We start from the raw sequence: 20,090 nt of genomic DNA on the forward strand, positions 1-20,090 counted from the left end.
ATATCTCCAGAGATGGAGATTCTACAACCTCCGTAGGCAACTTATTCCAGTGTTTGACCACCCTGACAGTTAGGAAGTTTTTCCTAATGTCCAACCTAAACCTCCCTTGAGACACAGAAGACACAGGACAACTACCCCTGTAACTGTGCTAGCTTGTTTTAGGTGCGAATGCCTTGTGTAAGAGACAGGCTGGTGCAATAAACATCCTTTTACGTAGCTGCCATTTCCTTGTGAGATCTAGAAGATGCTACAGCTCCAGCAAAGAGCAGGGAGGCAATATGGTTCCTGTGTGGGTGGGTGGTTTAATAGGCCAGGAGAAGCTAAACCTCCCCTAAGCCAAGCCCTGATCCTGACCACACTCTGCCCTTTCCTCCAAGCTAGTGTCCAAGCTGGCAGGAACTCAGTTTTGCCACAAGGCAGAGACCAATGGGCCAGCACTGTGAGTAGCCTTGTGGAGGTGACAATTGGCTGGGGATGCCAGTTGGCTAGAGATACAGACAGGGCAGTTTGCCTGAGGATCCTCGGGGCACAGGAAGTGGGGAGCACTCAGGACTCCAGAAGATAGAAGGTAGGGGCAAGATCTTGGGCAGAAGGGACAGGATTATGTGTCTTCTATGGTTTCCTGCAAGAGACATATTGCCTGGGGAAGAGGGAGCCAGGGAACCTGTGCAGATGCTCTTTCTCTTTAGGAACTGACTTCTGTATCATGTCTAAAGCAGTTAAACAGCACCTCCCTGCCAATCTACTTGTCTATATTTAACTACGTTGACGCAATCCTCTATTATTGGTCTCTTTGTGTTAATCGATCAACCAACACACACAGGTTGAGAAGTAGGTGATTGCTCCTGGGACTGCTAGATACTGTTGCAGCCCCTCACTTTCCCATTTTCTGGATTAACTGAATTTTTGATGATCTAATCTGGCCCTCCTCCCTATTAGTTCAGATTATGGGGTTTTGCTGCACTTACCCAGCCCTCATTTCTGTAGCATCTGGATCCTAGGGCAAATTGAAAGGAAGTTCCATTAAGAACCATTCCATGGGAAAACCTACATTGGGGTAGCATCTGTGAAACAATCCAGATGTGTTTTTGACATGAAAAGCCATTCAAATATATAAGTGACAATAAAAGAACTGTTTGTCTCTGGATGAAAAGAGCAGCTGTAAAAACACTAACCTTTACCTCTCAGGGGGTTGTTACAGGTAAGTTCAAATATCATCAACTAGCATGTCAGATTTGGTCATTTGCTTTTAGAGATTTGCCTAGCCTACACTTTACTCTTGTGCATTCCTATAGTCATTATTTATTATTTCTAGATTAGTTGAAAATCTATCTATCTTAGGGTACGTCTAGACTACAGGCTTCTGTCGACAGAAGTTTTGTCGACAGATACTGTCGACAAAACTTCTGTCGACAAAGAGCGTCTAGACTACATTGAGTTCTGTCGACAAAGCAAGCTGCTTTGTCGACATGGTAGTGTAGACGCAAAGGACAGTTTACATTCAATAACACCTTCTGTCGACAGAAACTCTGTCGACAGAAGGTGTTATGCCTCGTAAAATGAGGTTTACCAGCGTCGAGAAAACTGCTGAGTTCTGTCGACGTTATGTCGACAGAACTCAGCGGTAGTGTAGACGCAGGTATAGTTTTGTTGACAAAAGTCCACTTTTGTCGACAAAACTCTGTAGTCTAGACACACCCTGAGTGCATTGACTCTATGTCCTTCTTTGAGTCTGTTTGCTGGAGAACTCCTCCTAAGAGTTATGGCCACCAAATTTGGTATGCAGCTTTCTCTTCTCCAAAATTAAAGCAAAGTAAGGGTTTAGTTCTGCCAAGACAACTGGAAGCCACGGGAAAGGGACAGTTTTCCATAACATGGGAAGACTGAAAGTACTGGACTTGTTTAGTTTAGAAAAGAGAAGACTGAGAGGGGACATGATAGCAGTTTTCAAATATCTAAAAGCGTGTTAAAAGGAGGAGGGAGAAAAATTTTCCTTGGCCTCTGATGATAGGACAAGAAGCAATGGGCTTAAATTGCAGCAAGTGAGGTTTAGGTTGGACATTAGGAAAAACTTCCTAATTATCAAAGTGGTTAAACACTGGAATAAATTGCCTAGGGAGGTTGTGGAATCACTATTATTGGAGATATTTAAGAGCAGGTTGGATACACATCTCTCAGGGATGATCTAGATCAGGGGTGGGCAATAATTTTTTACCAGTGGCCACTTCAGAAATTTTTGAAGTGGCCCCGGGCTGCCCCAGAGGGTGGGGCCAGGATAGTTCCCTGCTTCCCCACTCACAGACTATGACTGGTTTGATGGTGGGGGAGCACGTGAAGCCTTTGCCCTCCCCCCCGAGGTTCGTCCTAGGCGCCCATGTCCCTGGCGGTGGGAGGAGACTTTGCATGCTCCCTCTGGTCCCATTGCAATCAGGGCTTGGTGGTGGTGAAGTCTCCTCCTGAATTGCCAGGAGCACGTGGTGCTTCTAAGTGGAGTGGGCTTCTTGTAGAGTGGGGGCAGGGCAGAGGAAAGTTCATGTGCTTCCCTCCGCCCGCCGGTCCTAAATGGCCTGGGGTTGTGGGAGCGGCAAGGCCTCTGCAGGCAGGATCACCCCACTTGGTGGGCTGGATCTGGCCCGCAGAGGCCCTTTTGCCCATCCATGATCTAGATGATGCTTGGTCTTGCCATGAAGGCAGGGGACTGGACTTGATGGTCCCTTCCAGTTCTAGTGTTCTATGATTCTACGGTTCTAGCATAGAAAGGGAAGGGCTGCTGTTCTGAGGGGTCAAATATGAAAGTGGCCACTGAAGGCAGTAAGCCCTCATGGAGAGCTATACTCAAAAGTGTCCACTGGGGGCAGCCATATCACCAAGAGAGTGGCCAGCTCAGCTGGGGCTCTGCCATCTTGTCTGCCAGCGCATGGGTAAGATACCTTCCTGCCCCAAACCTTTTCCCTTCCTACCAGTCCTTGGCCTCGATGCTGGAGGGAAGGTAAAGAACAGGCCTCAGGCAGGCTGGGAGGGTAGTCGGGAGGAGAGGGGGAAGGCAGAAGAAAAGGCCTTAGGGTGGGCTGGGGGGTGGCCTGAGACAAAACAGACAACGTGGGGAATGGGAAGAAATAGTGTTCCTATTTTACAGGCAGGAAACTGAGGCTCAGAGAGGGATGAGGCCTGATTTTTCAGAAGCTTTGCGCACCCCTTAATCACAGTGTGTACCCAACTATGAGGGTACATCTACACAGCACGCTTATTTTGAAATAAGCATTTTTGAATTTTTTTCTGAAATAGCTTATTTTGAAATAGCACGTCTTCCCCACAGAAAAGCCTCAAAATTAGTCCGAAGCAGGCTTTCCTAATGTGGATATGCTACCTCAAGTTAGAGCACGAGGAGGCACTGAGGAGTAATTGCTTTGAATGGCCCTGGGGAGGAGCTATTTTGAAATAGCAGGAGTGGAGTATCCACACTACTGCTATTCTGAAATAGCTATTTCAGAATAAGCATTGTTCCTCGTAGAATGAGGTTTACAGATTTTGAAATAAGCCAGCCATTATTTTGAAATTATTTCGAAATAATGGAAGTGCTATGTAGATGCTCGCATTGTTATTTCAGTTGTGTAGCCTCACCCTGAGGGTATGTCTAAACTACAGAGTTAGTTCGAACTAACGGACGTTAGTTCGAACTAACTTTCACAGGTGCTACACTAGTGCTCGAATTTAATTCGAACTAACGGAGCGCTTAGTTCGAACTAGGTAATCCTCATTCCACGAGGATTAAGCCTAGTTCGAATTTACTAGTTCGAATTAACGGCTGTGTAGCCCCTTAATTCGAACTAGTGGGAGGCTAGCCCTCCCCAGGTTTCCCTGGTGGCCACTCTGGCCAACACCAGGGAAACTCTTCTGCCCCCCTCCCGGCCCCGGACCCCTTAAAGGGGCACGGGCTGGCTACGGTGCCAGTGCCATGTGCAAGCCTGCCAGCACCCCGCCAGCAGACCCTACACCTGGCACGGATCGAGCCACCCACCCGATGCCCCCCAGCCCTCCCCCTCTTCCCGGGACGAGGCTGGCGGCTCCCGGGAGCTTGCCCGGGACCGCAAGAGGTGGGCACCCGCCTGGGCTAGTGCAGACATCGTGGACCTCGTCCATGATCTCCGCACTAGGCACAGGAAAGTGGCTGTCTAGGGCAGGAGAGCTGCCAGCCTGGCCACCCAGGAGCAGGTGTGCATGAAAATCAAGGTGGTCCACTGAGACCCCCGACCCTGAGCCCTGAGTTTACAATGGCCGTACTGGGTCAGACCAAAGGTCCATCTAGCCCAGTAGCCTGTCTGCCGACAGCGGCCAACCCTAGGGACCCTGGAGGGGATGGACCGAAGACAGTGACCAAGCCATTTGTCTCATGCCATCCCTCTCCAACCTTCCACAAACCGTGGGCAGGGACACCACTCCTACCCCCTGGCTAATAGCACTCCATGGACCCAACCTCCATGACTTGATCTCACTTCCCTTTAAACTCTGTTCTAGTTCTAGCCTTCACAGCCTCCTGCAGCAAGGAGTTCCACAGGTTGACTCTTTGCTTTGTGAAGAACAACTTTCTATTACTAGTTTGAAGCCTGATACCCATTCCTTTCCTTTGGTGTCCTCTAGTCCTTCTTTATGGGAACTAATGAAGAACTTTTCTTGATGCACCCTCTCCCCCCAACTCCTGCTTTTAGCCTCTCTTCATATGGGACCTGTTCCCAACCCCTGATCCTTTTAGTTGCCCTCCACTCTCCCACCCTCTCTCTTCCCCTCTCCCACCTCCTTTTCCCAGTCTCCCCCAGTTTTGTTCAATAAAGACAGATTCCATTTTTGAACACAATTGTCCTTTATTTTGTACATCAAGAAGAGGGGCTAGGGAAGGGTAAGTGAAAGGAGGTGAGGGAGGAATGGGGTACGCGCCCCCGATGGGGAGGACTGGGCTAGCTCTGCGGGCTTCTGGGGGTGGAAGCTCTCCTGCAGCCCCCCAATTGTCCCCTCTCCCCAGATGGCAGCCTGCGGCAAGTGCAGCCGGGCTGATGGCCGAGTGCTGTGATGTGCCCAGTGTGGGTACTCCGGGCAATCCAAGCCAGGACTGCTGTGCAAGCGGGGAACCCCTGAGAACTGTCTGTCCGGAGTGGGGGTCGGGACCCTTTAAGCACAGCCCTCGGCTAGCCTGAGACAGCATCTCCACGCTCTAAGTCCTCCTCTGATGACCTGCCGGCACTGCTTCCGGCCATCCTTAAGCCTGGTTCAGGGTCCACTTAATGTGGACATGCTAGTTCGAATTAGCAAAACACTAATTTGAACTAGTTTTTTAGTTTGGATCCGTTAGTTCGAATTAGCTTAGTTCGGAATTAACTAATTCGAACTAAGTTAGTTCGAATTAATGTTGTAGTGTAGACGTACCCAGAGATTCTAAATAATTTGCCTTCATTTACACCAAAAGTATGTGGCATGGCTGGAAATCATAACTTGGTCTTCTATGTTACAGTCTTATACCTTAATGAAAAGACCAGTGTTCCTTTTGCAATGATAGTGATTGTACCCTGTTAGTGGGCTTTGTTATGGAGCATCTCTTGCTATGATATATAGTCACTGTTCCATTGATTTAGGTACTAATTTTAATTAGTAATTAAAATTGGTGAATTGATAAATAAATCTATTCCCAGTACTAAAGTCTAATCGAATGTCGTACTTTCAGAAATATCCTTGTAACATTTATATTTAATCTTGGAGTTCATGTCAGTTTTATTTTTGTTTCTGTTCCCTATTTCAGTTTTATATCCTTGTTGTAAGGTAGTAATGGAAAAACATTGGAATGCCACCTGTCTTTCGAATTTCTCAAAAGCTTTTGATCTGTTCATCCAGATGGTTCAATTTGCAATGACAATTTTTGTGGCAACTTCAATTAACTTAAGCTATTTCATGGTAGATCTAATTATTTTGACTTTCATTAAAAAACCCACACAAAATCAACAAGAGACTTTCAATCAAACACAAAATGCAATAAAATTGAAATATGTGATCATAAAGTCCCAATGCCATAGTCCAACAGAGAATATTAGACAAGCATGTTGATTTCTTGTGGATTACATCCTCTTTCATTGGACATATTTTCCTAATTATTTTGCTTCTAATAATTATAGCAGTAAATTACATAATTTCTGGAAAATTAACAGTGCCTGATGTAATAGCTATACTTTAACATTATTTACAGATTAGTTTTCTATGAATGTAGACAGTATGGACCAAATTTTGCTATTGGTACCTCAGTGTAAATGAAGAGTAATTCCATTGCCTAATTTATATCTGTATAGATGAGAATGAAATTTGCCCCTATTTATTATTAGCAGGGGTGAATATTTTGTAGCTGGTTGAAAATTTTCCATTAAAATGTTCATGGACAAAAATCACAGTTTTTTCAGAATCAACTTTTTCTAGGAAAAAAAACTGATTCGGGTTATTTTGTTTCAGATAGTGCTGACCTGAAATGAAAAAATTCAATTTGTCAGTATATATCAAAATATTTAATTTTGGGTTACTTCAATATTAATCTTCATTGGTGTGAGAAGTCATGGTGCCTCACGTGAGTTGAAGTTCAGATGCTTCATGCCCAATCTCATCCATAAGCCACTTTCCCTGACTAGACTGCATCTCTCTACATGCCTGCAGTGAGCCCAGGTAGATTTTAACTTGAGGGGGATGGATTATTTTGGGCTCTAGGAAAGGCATCAGACATTTATTTTCTATGCCCCAGCTGACAGAGAAAGTGAGGATGTCGGCATAATTGCTAGAAAGGAGAGACATAATGGAGAACAACTCAGGCCTGGTGGTTAACTAGATTGGCTACCAATAGCGTACTGTAACCAATAACTTCCAGGAGATTTACAAGAATATTCTGATATGTACATTCAAGTTCACCAAAGAATGCCATGGGCGTTCTTAAATGAAAGCCAAGAGTCACACTGGTCATTTTCAGTGTGAATTGCATGCACATTCTCATTTTTTGAGGAGTAACATTAGTTCGAACCAAGGGGTTTGGTTCAAACTAACGCGTCCTGGCCCAGGCTTTCAGTTTTGAAACAGCTGGCATTCGGAGTAAGGCGCCGGCGAGAAAATGCTAATGAAGCACGGGATATTTAAATACCCCTTCATTGACCATTTTGAATGCCTGCATTTGCATCCCTAGTTCAAACTAGGGTGCAGGTGTAGACATACCCTTAGAGCGAAGCCTGGAGTAATATAGACCAGGTTTCTGAGTACAGACAGTGAACTTTGGGGATATAAGTAGAAGACAAAAAAGACACCCCGTTATCCCTTACCTAGAAGGCCATGCGTTTTATTAATGGAAACAGAATTCCAACCAACTTTGACTGAAACGTTGCAGAGTTGTTTGGGGTAAAGTAATTTGCTTTAGACAAAAGGTTTGTTTGTTAAGTTTAATTTCTAGAAAATATTTTATTTTTATTTTCTTTATATGTAACTTTGTGTTTGTTAACCCTTAATCTCTGCCTCTTGAATCTTCGGTAATAAACTTATCTTTATGTTCACTATAAATATATCTAAGTGGTATGATATTAAGCCAGCTGCTGATCTTGAATTGAGTTAGACAAGCTGGTGTGTGCACTATTATCTTGGAAACAGAACTCCTGAAACTTCTGTGAATCTTCAGTGGATAAGGGGCTGGATAGTACACAGAAGTCTCCAAAGAGGCCGGGGACTAGAATGCACTTGTTTTTAACCTGCAAAGCAAAGTAAGGTCTGATAGATGTTGGGCAGTTTAAAAGCTAGTGATGTCAGAAAGTTGGCACTCAGTTAAGCACAAGCAAGTCTCTCACACTGAAGGGGAACAAAGTTACTCACAGGCCTGGGTGCTCTGAGAACCATCACATGGACACACTGTTGTTCAATGGCTTAGGTTCTATGCAGTTGTTATTGAGACTGTTTTCTACTTCCCTGCAATGAAAGAGGCTGCCATTGTAAACAAGCAGGCATTGTAAAAAGGGTACCCAGTACTGAAGAATTAAATTATTGTTCATAAAAATGAACGATAAATAGCATGGCTGGAGCCAAGCATAGGCCATGATTCCAAAGCCCATTGAAATGAATAGAAAGACGACTCCTGTTGAGTTCACTAGGCTTTGGATCAAGTCCATGGAATAAACAGGAGATGGCCAAGCTCCCTGGGCTGCTATGTTAAGGGCCACTCCTGTGATTTCCCCTGGAAATGTTCTTAAGTCTGGCTTGCATTGACGATGATGAAGTTGTACAGGTTTAAACTCTCTTAACCAGGATTCTCTGGTCCAGCAACATCCATGATACAGCATGGATGTTGCAAGGCCAGAGAGTCCTGGTGGAGGGCCAGAAGCATGGATCGCTGCGGGGCTGGAAAGGCAATGGGCTGCCCACAGTGAGCTGATGTCAGGGCTTCCTTGCACATGGCAGATGGGCTGCCCAATGGGGTTGGGAGACCTGGCGTGAAGCTGCCTGGTGAGGCTGAGAGCTGCAGAAGTTTGGCAGGGCAGGGAGCCGTGATGTACAGCTGCCTGGTGGGTCCTGGACCCCCAGCGTGGCGTACGCAATTACATGGGGGGTTCTGGAGCCACAGCAGTGATGGCTGCCCAATGGGATCAGCAAGGCAGCGGGGCCAGCAGGAGGTAGGGAGCCAGCCAGGAGGCCAGTGGTCCAGATATCACCTTCCTAAGTCCAGGAAAATTCCTCATCTGGGACCAGTCAAGTCCTGAGGGTGCCTGACAAGGGAGATCGAACCTGTACTATCTATCGCATATAGTATTGTTTAGACATTGCATTGAATCTATGATCCATTGTGCTGTAACTTCTGCTAAGGAAATCAGGGAAGCACCAGGAGGGAACCATCAGTGCTACCCACAACCCAAAGTTGACTTCTGCTTGGTTATGATGCATGGCTGTGTGTAACTTTTCACAGGTAGCTGGCCTCCTTATTCAACAGAATTTGTTCTCATTCAGTCATTAATATATAAATCCAAAGACATCTTTAAGGATAAGGTCAAATTAAAATACACACCTTCATCTACATTCATTGCTTTGCTGAAGTCAAAGTATCTTAACTCGACTTTTGGTGCTATCCACGCTGCAGGAAGTTGAAGGGAGAACACTCTCCATTCAACTTCCCTTACTCCTCTGAGAAGCAGGACTCCAGCATCGACCAGAGTGCCCCTCTCAGTCTGAATTAGCATGTCTTCACTAGACCCTCTAATTCAAACCCTGGAAGATCGACAGTGGCTGGCAGCTTCAATCTTCTCTGTAGTGTAGACATACCTTAACAAAAAGCCATCAGAATTTGTTTCTTCCTTCCTTGGTGTACAAGTCCTGTAGTGTAGAGCACATGATGCTTTAGTAAAGCAGACAGGTTTAGGAGTAACAGCAAAAAGTATAAGATGTTAAAAATCTGACATAGACAAGATGGATTGTCTTGTGGTTAAAGCATTGGCGTTGAGACTCAGAAGATCTGGATCAGTTCCCAGCTATACACACACTTCCTTGTGAATAGCTTGGATGGGTCAAACGATTGCCTCATACCACAGTTTCCCATTTCATAAAATAAAGATCTTTCAACCACTGCTTGCTTGTGTTATCTCTTTAAATTATAAGATCTTCAGGACAAGATCTGTCTCTTAACTTGGTGTGTAAAGTGCTGAGCAAAACATGGACCCAGTGACAAGTGGGGCCAGAGGATGCTACTGGAATACAAATAATAAAGATTAATGTAACATAACCAGAGTCCCAAAAACAATGAACTAGTGAGCGGGATTATTCTATATCTGCTGTTGCAAGAACTGTATGATTTTTCTATTCTGGTGATTTGTTTTGTGTGTCTTTGTATATTTGTTCACTTTGATGTTGGCTTTTCATAGCAGATTTCCTATGAGGGCTTAAGATTTCTTTTCTTCATTCACTGGTTCAAACTACAATTTTTCAAAAATTGCTATGGAAAATCTTCCTTAGCTTAGATTTAAGATTGTGTGTGGGCCATATAATTGAATAAGAAGGGCCTTATTATATACAGCTCAGTTTGGAAGAGATCCCAGAGGAAAGAAAATATTAAATACAGTGGAAAAAAACACCATGTGGATGCTATCAATGTAGCATGGAAAATAGCCAACTAAAGTGGGGAAATTCCCACTCAGAGGGGAAACCAGTAAGCAAATTTACATTGCTGCCAACACCAAATGCCAGCCAGCACATCCTGTAAAGTAAAGTTGGGTGATGTGGGGATTACATTGTAAAGAGAAACCTAAATACATCTTTTTTCAGATGGGGGCAAATATGTAAAGTTTCTGTTGAAAAAAACCCCCCAAAGCATCCCAGAAACACAGTCATATAAGGAGATTACAGTAGCACATTCGCAGCCACAACCCAAGGATGTGCATCATCAGTAGCAACTGAGAGCAGACTCTGTTACAACAGGAGAGGCAGAGTGATGTATGAGACTGAGCACATGGGTAGAACTCTGCAGCTTTTAAGTTCTTATCTTTGCTCTATCATTCACTGGATACGTGGCCTTTGGCAAACCTCTTAGTTCCCTATCCTCAAAGGTACCTAATTCCTTTTGATTTCAAGGCACTGGGAGCTACATTTGAGGATCTGGGCCTTAGCCTTCTCCTTGTGTAAAAACTCTCAATCTATGGCACAGAGAAGGTGAGGCTCGATTAGTTACCATTAATACACTATAGAAGTATGATTATTCTCGATATTATTTTGCTTCAATGCTAGCTTTGGGAGCACTCTCCCATGGCCATCTTCAGCAGCGGGGTATCTGCACACCTACCACATGATCATATCATCCACCAAAATTATGCTTGCAGACAGCAGTAGCTGTAGCAAAGCTACTTCTGCTGCCATGAATACCGTTTGGTAGGCTGAAATGGCATTTGCCGATTTATCACCTTGCAAATGCTGGACTGCCCACAATTACTTTAGAGGGCGATCAGGAATATGACATTATTGCTTTAGGGCCAAATTGTCTTTCTTGCTATTGTGGGCGCATGAAGGGAAGGGTAAAAGCATCCCACAAGCCTTGTTATGCAGTCATTCAAAGGCTCAGGAGAACATTAAGGCAAACCCTGCATTCCTAAGAATGAGGCTAGGTTTACACTATCGCAATTTTTCAGAAAAAGTAACGGAAATTGCACTCTGCAATTTGCGTAGCTTTTTCCAATTTCTTTTCCAGAAGAGGCTTTTCCACCATTTGGTCCCGTCTAGACGGGGCCAAAAGGCGGAAAAGCCTCTTCTTTCAGAGGAGACCTTATTCCTCGTAGAACGAAGTATACAGGGCTCTCCAAAAGAGTGTGTTTGCTCCTCTGCAAAAAAAAAAGTGGAAGGGCAAATGTATTCCCTGGATACGGCGGAGTTTGTCTAGACCCGCCAGTCTAGACATACCCTGAAGGAACCAAACTTTCCATGAACCTCCTATAATTTGCCCGTCTTTAGAACAATTTCTTAGAGAAGAAAAAAACATTCTTTCCTAATGACAACTAAATTAAAATCCAGGCTTTCTAATCATTTAATAAGCAGAAGCTTTTCTTTATAATTGCACAAATACTGCAATTATGAATGTTTCAAAAATAAGAACCCTATTAAGCGTCATCTGAGCAAAATAAATGAGTTCGATAAAAATAGCTTCATTATATGGCTCTTTTTCAAAATTACACTAGGCCTGCTCACTATACTCACCAACCCCCCTCTGCCTGCTGCAGCCAGATCGTGGCCTCTTCTCTTACCTGTGCCACAGCAGGAGGGGGGGCCATCACCAGCCCTTTATGCAGCCAAATGGGGGTTGAACCATGGGGCCTGCCCCAGGATTGGGGCCAGGGACAGGATGCTACAGCCAGATTGGTGCATGGCCCCAACTGTTCCAGGTTTCATTTTAAATAAAGTAGAATATTATGCCCAACGTACAAAGGTTTCAACATCGTCTTTCTTTATGGCAGTGGTGGGAAACCTTTTTTGGGTCAGAGCCACTGACCCACAGAAAATTCTGCTGGGGATCACACAAGTGAGGAGGAAATAAAAGACCCTCCAAAAAAACTGCACCCTCACTGATGTGTCCCTCAACTGAAACTCTTCACTCCCCTTGTGCTCCAGCCCCATGGGGTGGGGTGAGGACTGAGATTTAAGGCCTCAGGCCAGATTAACTCTTCTGAGGTTCCAGGGTTAGTGGATTTTGTGGGCCTCCTAGGCTCTGGGCTGAGGCCAAAAATGAGGGGTTTGGTGTGGGGAACAGGGCTTCCAGTGAGTGGGATAGGGATGGGGGTGTAGGAGGGGCTGAGGGTGCAAGGTCTGGGTGGGAGGTAGGGTGCAGGAGCAGGCTGGGGGTAGGGTTTCTGGCCAGGAAGGAGGGTGAAGGAATAAAGGAAGGTGAAGGAACAGGCTAAGGGTAGGGTGTCTGGATGGGGGAAGGAACAGGAGTGGGCTGGGGGCAAAGTGTCTGGCAAGGGAGGGGGGCAGGAGCATGCTGGCAGTAGGCTTTATGACCGGGGGAGAGAACAGGAGTGGGCTGGGGGTTCAGGGTCTCAGCAGGAGGGTGGATCCTGCAGGAGAGGGTGACACTGGGACAGTACTTCCCAGTGTGGTGTTCATTGCATTGATGAGTCTCTGGGGGAAAAGGAATGGCAGCACAGGAAGCAGCCTCTCCCACCCCTACCAGGCAAAGCCAGTCTAGAACACAGCATAAAGGGATTTTAGTGGCTGCAACCCAGGGCTGCATCCTCTAAAACCCTTTCTTAATCCAGCCTTGCCCGTGCTAGAGGCAACTTACACAAATGAACAGCACAAGAAACTTCCTTTTCTTGTGAGGTAGAAGGGACCACACATCCTGTTAATGTGTGGCAAATTAGCATGCTATGAAGAAATATAGTATTACTATAGATTTAGATCCTATCTTGCCCATGCATTAATTCTCCATTTAAACAATCCCTTACACTCCCTAAGCAGAAATAACTGGCATCAACTTATGTTGGTGTAAAACAGCATGATAAAAGATTATCATGAGGTAGGTGAGATATTTTAATACAACACGATAGAGATAAAAATGATCCATTGGATCTTCAAAAACAAGGAGTTCTGTGGCACCTTAAAGACCAACAGACTCATTTGGGCATAAGCTTTCCTGGGCAAAGCCCCACTTCAAAAAATGCATGGACCTTATTCATTATTTTCCTGTACCATGGATAGTCATTTACACGAGTTCAAAGTAAGCTTTGGAATGGCTTAGTCTTACGTTCATTTTTGTGCCAAGTACGAGGCAGTTTACAGAATCCAAGTAGTTTAATATTTGTGTTTCCATAGCTTAGGGTGGCTCCAGTGAGGGCAAAAGACACTATTTTTCTAAAAGGGAGAGATGGTCCCTGCCTCAAAGAGCTTACAATATGTAAGTAGACTAGAATAGCTGATAATGATCATCCCTTCATGGAGGCCCAGTACGTTTAAATAAACAAACTCTCTTGCTAAATATGTGGCTTTCATCAGTGAAACTTCACATACAGTTTTAAATTAATGTTGAATAATTGGGTGCTCAAATAAATGTCTGTGTCATTCCCCAAAGTGACGCTTCTGAGAATGCTTCAAAAACTCGAAGGTGAATCTTTATTGTATAAATTATAAATTTATCCCCAGAAACATATTTAGATCACTGCTTGACTATTTCTAAATCCGTTTTAAATTACATAGGGAAATTCATTGTTGCTACTTTGGCATCTTAATTTAAATAAACACCCTACCGCTACTTGAAGAAGTTTATTTTACAGATTTCCCTTCTCTCAGCTGAAAGTCATATCAACAATTCTTTTGAACATGAGATTTAGAAGGTATTAACATCATGACTGGCTTAGAGATAAGATCCGTATATTAGATCAGATAAGAAAATTAAAACTTTAATACAATACCTGAATTAGAACATTTTTTATCTTAAATTTGAAAGTATTTCTAGAACTGGTCAGTATTTTTCAGCTGTCAGAAAATGGTCATTTAAAACAAATTTGTGAATAATCATCAAATTGCAAATATTTTGATTTTCATTAACAACTTTTAATGTTTAATGATGTTATCAGAATGTTTTCTGAAATTTACTCAACGAAAAATGAATTTTGTGGTAAACAAATAATTTCCATGGCTATCTGGATAATATGTCAAGAACATTTTGGAGAAAACAGAAAATAGAACGTTAAGGCTTTGTCTACACGACAAGATTTGCTGCAGCGTGACGGTGGCCATTTTGCACAAAAACCGCATTTTGCGCAAGATCCTTATGCCCGTCCCGGACTAAATTAGTCGCCTTGATTTACAACAATTTCTCTATATGGATTACTGAAAATAATTAATTGTGGCCAATTTCCCCATGCTGGACCTTATGTAGTAATTAATACTTACCCAAAATGAGTGTAAAATTACATTAAATTAGATTTATAAGTCAGAGTGTCAACTTGTGCGAATTAAGACAATTCCATTAACATTAATGGGGCTGCACCAGCTAAGGTGCTAACTCTATAAAATATATAACTCCATGGGCCTCACTCGCCACTGCATTAGCCCTTGTATAACTGTTAATATTTGTACATTGTGTGGGTAAAATGTTGATTCAGGAGCATTTTGCGTATGTGCAAATGACAGCAAAAATTGCAAGCTGTAAAGATTCATTCCTCAGTGGTCAAAAATTATTCAATGAAAAGTGTATTTAAAAACCTTGAAAGATGGTATTGTTATTAAATGAAATTTCAGAAAACTTTCCAATAATGGACTTCTAAAAATGCATATTCCCTCACAGGTTCTTGACGTAAGGATGTTAGGTGCAGCACCCCTTGACTTGAAGTGGTTTCCATTATGTACAGGTTTTGCAGTTGGGTTCAGTGACTCTCAGCACTCCCAATATAAAAATGTTCCATCACCATGGAATTCCATAAGATTATGCCATTAATTTATCTGGAAGGTTTTAGCAGTATTCCATGGATCAGTGATTTTCCCATTTGTTCATAGTCAGACAATGGGCTGACCTACTGCATTTTTATGAAAAGGAAAAAAAAAGTGATTGATTTCTCCAACCAAAGTAAGTAAATAGAATCTGTGTGGAGCACTTAGCACCATTTTAGTGGTTTGGATATCTTTCATTTTACCAGGAAGGCAATAACATCTTTATGACTTAGCAGCTTATAAAGATGAGAAATGAAATCCTAATGTCACTGAGAAGTGTGAGAAAAACAAATTACATAAATGGAGTTCCCTTCAACTGACCATCTGCTACTGTATCTACCAGTTATTAAATATATCTGTGCATCTTATTGTTAATTTGGCTTTTCTGATTCACTGGTGCAATTTTGTTCAGAGAGAACATCGGTTGATGTTTTTAGCATCAAAAGCTTTTCAGAGTGTATTTTCAAATGTGTTTTCTGTCTTCTCAGAATTACATTTGTACAAGTGAGCTAATAAAATGGAGATGGCTTTTCACACAGCTAGTTACTCCACGAGGAGTAACGGTAGTTCGGAATAGGAAGCCTAGTCCGAACTACCTAGTTCATGCCATGTGTAGCCGCAGGCACGGAGTCTGAACTAGCGGACATTTAAAAATGGCGGCGCCCGGCACTATGCAAATGAAGCCCGGGAAATTCAAATCCCGGGCTTCATTTGCAACTCTGGTTGCCTACATTAACCACCTTAGTTCAAACTAGGGTGGTAGTGTAGACATACCCATAGGGACTCTAGTGTGGTAGGTGCTCAATTCAAAATAAGCTATGCAAATTGAGCTACATCAATTGGGATATAAAATTTCAATTATTTGGCTAATCGAATAGTCAAGGAAATTTGCATCAACTATTCAATTAGTCAATAAGAGCACTTCTGCCTTTGAAGAGTAGCAGCAGCCCCAGGGCTGTTGCTACGCTTCAAAGGTGAAAGCACTGCAGGACGCATGGGGCCAGTGTGGGACTCAAGCAGTCCTTCACTGGCCATGTGCTCCCCAAGGCATTTCAAAGCGGCAGTACTGCAAGGAGCCCGAGGTCAGCAGGGGAGACCCCAGCTGACCCCAGGCTGCATGAGGCATTTCAAAGTGGCACACCCCGGACTCCATGTGATGCTGCCACTTTGAAGCATCCCCCATCCTTCCTCTCCCTCCCCTGCTGCCTCTTTCTGACAGAGGAAGCAAGGCGGGGGACTAGTCATTCATATCCCTACTCTACACAACAGCTATCTCGAAATAGAGCACTCTTCCTCTGACTTCCCTTACTCCTCATACAATGAGGGTTACAGGAGTCAGAGTAAGAAGTCCTCCAGCTCCACAGTATTTCAACATTATTTTGAAGTAACTGCCTGCTGTGTAGATACGGACTAAGTTATTTTGAAATAATGTTACTTTGTAGACGCACCCACAAAGAACAAAAAAATCAATCCCTGCCCTCAAGGAACGCTCAGTCTAAATATAAGAGATGAGAAAAGGATGTAGGGAGTTTTAGTTGTTTGCAGGTACAGACTTAAAGTCAGATTGAGAGCTATCTTGGTTCAACAATGCTCGGGCATTCAGAAAGTCACCTTTCCTGATTTATGTGGCTAATCTGATTTCCTGCATTATATGTTTGTGATGAGGCTTCTTCCGCACACTGGCCCTTTAAGGGTTAAAACTCAGCCCTGGGAGAAGGCTGAGAGAGGGGGGCTATGTAAATAAAAGCTCCTGGAATGGAGGAGAGTTACTCTTGTTCCAGCTGTGGAGCAGGAGGAACCTGGCTTCTGTGGAAGCTGGGGGCTTCCTGAGACAGAGCAGTGCTGGGGAAAGGCAGGTAGAGCTGGGAAGCTCTGGCCTGATCTCACTTCTAGGCTGCAGAGCCTGAGGCAAGGCCTGAGGGTGCTAGGGGTGCAGGGAGACAGCCAGGACAGCCACACCCCCTTTACTATGATGAGTGTCCATGTCAAAGTGCAGTTTGCCCCTGAGGTAGGGGCTAAATGATGACTGGCAGTAGAGTCACTGAGGCAAGGTGGGTATAGGGGAAATGGGGGTTCCTTGGAAGGGGAGAACCCCAGAGTCTGAGGGCACTGTCATGGGCAGTGCCTGAAGGGAAGGGTGCCACGGTCTGGGAGGCACACGGGTCCCAATAAGGTGGTGGAAAATAGGTGAGACACCTGCCAGAAGGGGGCATTCCAGGTCTGAAGAGCTCATTCTCTGAGTGACCAGCAGAGGGTACTCTGAGGCAAGAGTGATGATTCCCGGAATTTCTAGTGGGAGCCACACCAGTGAGTCCCGCCCCACGACCATGTTACATTGTAAGTGTCACTCATACAGGTGGCAAAAAAACAATAAATTGTGACATGTAATGATTCACCTTCACATTATTCTCATAACATTAAAAAAGAGTTTGATCTGTTGGGCTGTTATTCAATACTAGGAAGAAGTTTAGCTATCTGAAGCTTTCATAGCTTACATTTCTGTCTTCTTGTCTATTAAAAGTGTATTTTTTCTTCTGCTGGGTTGGTCTCCTTTCTAAATACCTGGCTGTCTGACTGACTCCTGCACTAGAGTCGGACAACTAACACAGGGCATATGGCATCATGAGGGTATTATTTCTTAATCCAGCAAAAGCTTTTTGTAAGATGTATTCTTTTACAGTTCAATTAGTGCTTTAAATGAAATGGAACATAAACTGAGAAGGCACAAGTCAAAAAAATGATGGGCCATTTCCCCTCAGAAACCTTATAGCTCAAAATTTGGCTCTAAATAGCTATTCACAGGTTGTATTTATCTATTACTGAAAAAGAGAAACATTAGTAAACTCAAATCTACCTGCTTGCAGGAGGCTCTGAGGTCTACTTGTGCAAAACAATAATAATCAGAGACTAATAGAAACCACGTGTGGAATGAAGGGTAATTTATAACCAAATGCTCAATAAAAACAAGTAGCTAGGAAAGATCAGTTTTCATGTTCTACCTCACTGATTATGCACCAGTCCCTAAGGCAGTTATACTCAGTATATTTTATCCAGAAAATACCTTTTTTATGAGCAACGGTATAATCCTAGATTTGTGCTTCCCTGTGTTTCTATTGAATCTAACAATGTATTAGCAGGAAAGATATGACAGAATCTAGTGGCTAGAAGTTGAAGTTGGACAAATTCAAACTGGATGTATACAAAATATATCGGAAGGACAGAACAGGTCGTGCGGGTGGGGGAGTGGTACTATATGTGAAAGAAAATTTAGAATCAAATGAAGTAAAAATCTTAAATTAATCAACATGTTCCATAGAATCGCTATGGATAGTAATTCGCTGCTCTAATAAGAATGTAACAGTAGGGATCTATTATTGACCACCTGACCAGGACAGTAATAGTGACTATGAAATGCTAAGGGAGATTAGAGAGACTATCAAAATAAAGAACTCAATAATAGCGGGGGATTTCAACTGTCCCCATATTGTCTGGGTACGTGTCACCTCAGGACGAGATGCAGAGATAAAATTTCTTGATACCTTAAACGACTGCTTCTTGGAGCAGCTGATACAGGAACCCATAAGGGGAGAGGCAATTCTCGATTTAGTCCTGAGTGGTGCGCAGGATCTGGTCCAAGAGGTAACTATAACAGGATAGCTTGGAAATAGTGACCATAATGTAATAAAATGTAACATCCCTGTGGTGGGAAAAAGCCCAACACTGTGGCATTTAATTTAGAAAAGGGGAACTAGGCAAAAATGAGGAGGCTAGTTAAACAGAAATTAAAAGGTACAGTGACTAAAGTAAAATCCCTGCAAGCTGCATGGACACTTTTCAAAGACACCATAATAGAGGACCAACTTAAATGTATATCCCAAATTAAAAAACATAGTAGAAGAACTAAAGAGCCACCGTGGCTTAACAGCTATGTAAAAGAAGCAATGAGAGATAAAAAGACATCTTTTAAAAAGTGGTAGTTAAATCCTAGTGAGGAAAATAGAAAGGAGTATAAACACTGCCAAATCAAGTGTAAAAATGTCATAAGAAAAGCCAAAAAGGAGTTTGAAGAACAGCTGGCCAAAAACGCAAAAGGTAATAACAAAATGTTTTTTAAGTACATCAGAAGCAGGAAGCCTGCTAAACAACAAGTGGGGCCCCTGGACGATCGAGCTACAAAAGGAGCACTTAAAGACGATAAAGTCATTGCAGAGAAACTAAATGAATTCTTTGCTTCAGTCTTCATGGCTGAGTATGTTAGGGAGATTCCCAAACCTGACCTGTCCTTTGTAGGTGACAAATCTGAGGACTTGTCACATATTGAAGTGTTGTTACAGGAGGTTTTGGAGTAACTGATAAACTTAACAGTAACAAGTCACTGAGACCAGATGACATTCACCCAATAGTTCTGAAAAAGCTCAAATGTAAAATTGCGGAACTATTAACTATGGTTTGTAACCTATCCTTTAGATCAGCTTCTGTACCGAATGACTGGAAGATAGCTAAGATAACGCCAATATTTAAAAAGGAGTCTAGAGGCGACCCCCGCAATTACAGTCGGGTAAGTCTAAAGTCAGTACTGGGCAAATTAGTTGAAACAATAGTAAAGAATAAAATTGTCAGACATATAGAAGAACATAATTTGTTGGGCAAAAGTCAACATGGTTTCTGTAAAGGGAAATGTCTTACTAATCTATTAGGGTATGTCTACACTACCCCGCTAGTTCAAACTAGCGGGGTAATGTATGCATACCGAACTTGCTAATGAAGCCCGGGATTTGAATTTCCCGGGCTTCATTAGCATAAAGCCGGCTCCGCCATTTTTAAAAGCCGGCTAGTGCGAACCCCGTGCCGCGCGACTACACGCGGCACGGACTAGATAGTTCGAACTAAGTAGCCATTCCGATCTATCTGTACACCTCGTTCCACGAGGCGTACAGATAGTTCGGAATAACTACGTAGTTCGAACTATCTAGCCCGTGCCGCATGTAACCGTGCGGCACGGGGTTCGCACTAGCCGGCTTTTAAAAATGGCGGCGCGGCTTTATGCTAATGAAGCCCGGGAAATTCAAATCCCGGGCTTCATTAGCAAGTTCAGTATGCATACATTACCCCGCTAGTTTGAACTAGCGGGG

The sequence above is a fragment of the Pelodiscus sinensis genome, chromosome 1, assembly GCF_052426305.1.
Source record: "Pelodiscus sinensis isolate ZL-2025 chromosome 1, ASM5242630v1, whole genome shotgun sequence".
Taxonomy (NCBI): domain Eukaryota; kingdom Metazoa; phylum Chordata; order Testudines; family Trionychidae; genus Pelodiscus; species Pelodiscus sinensis.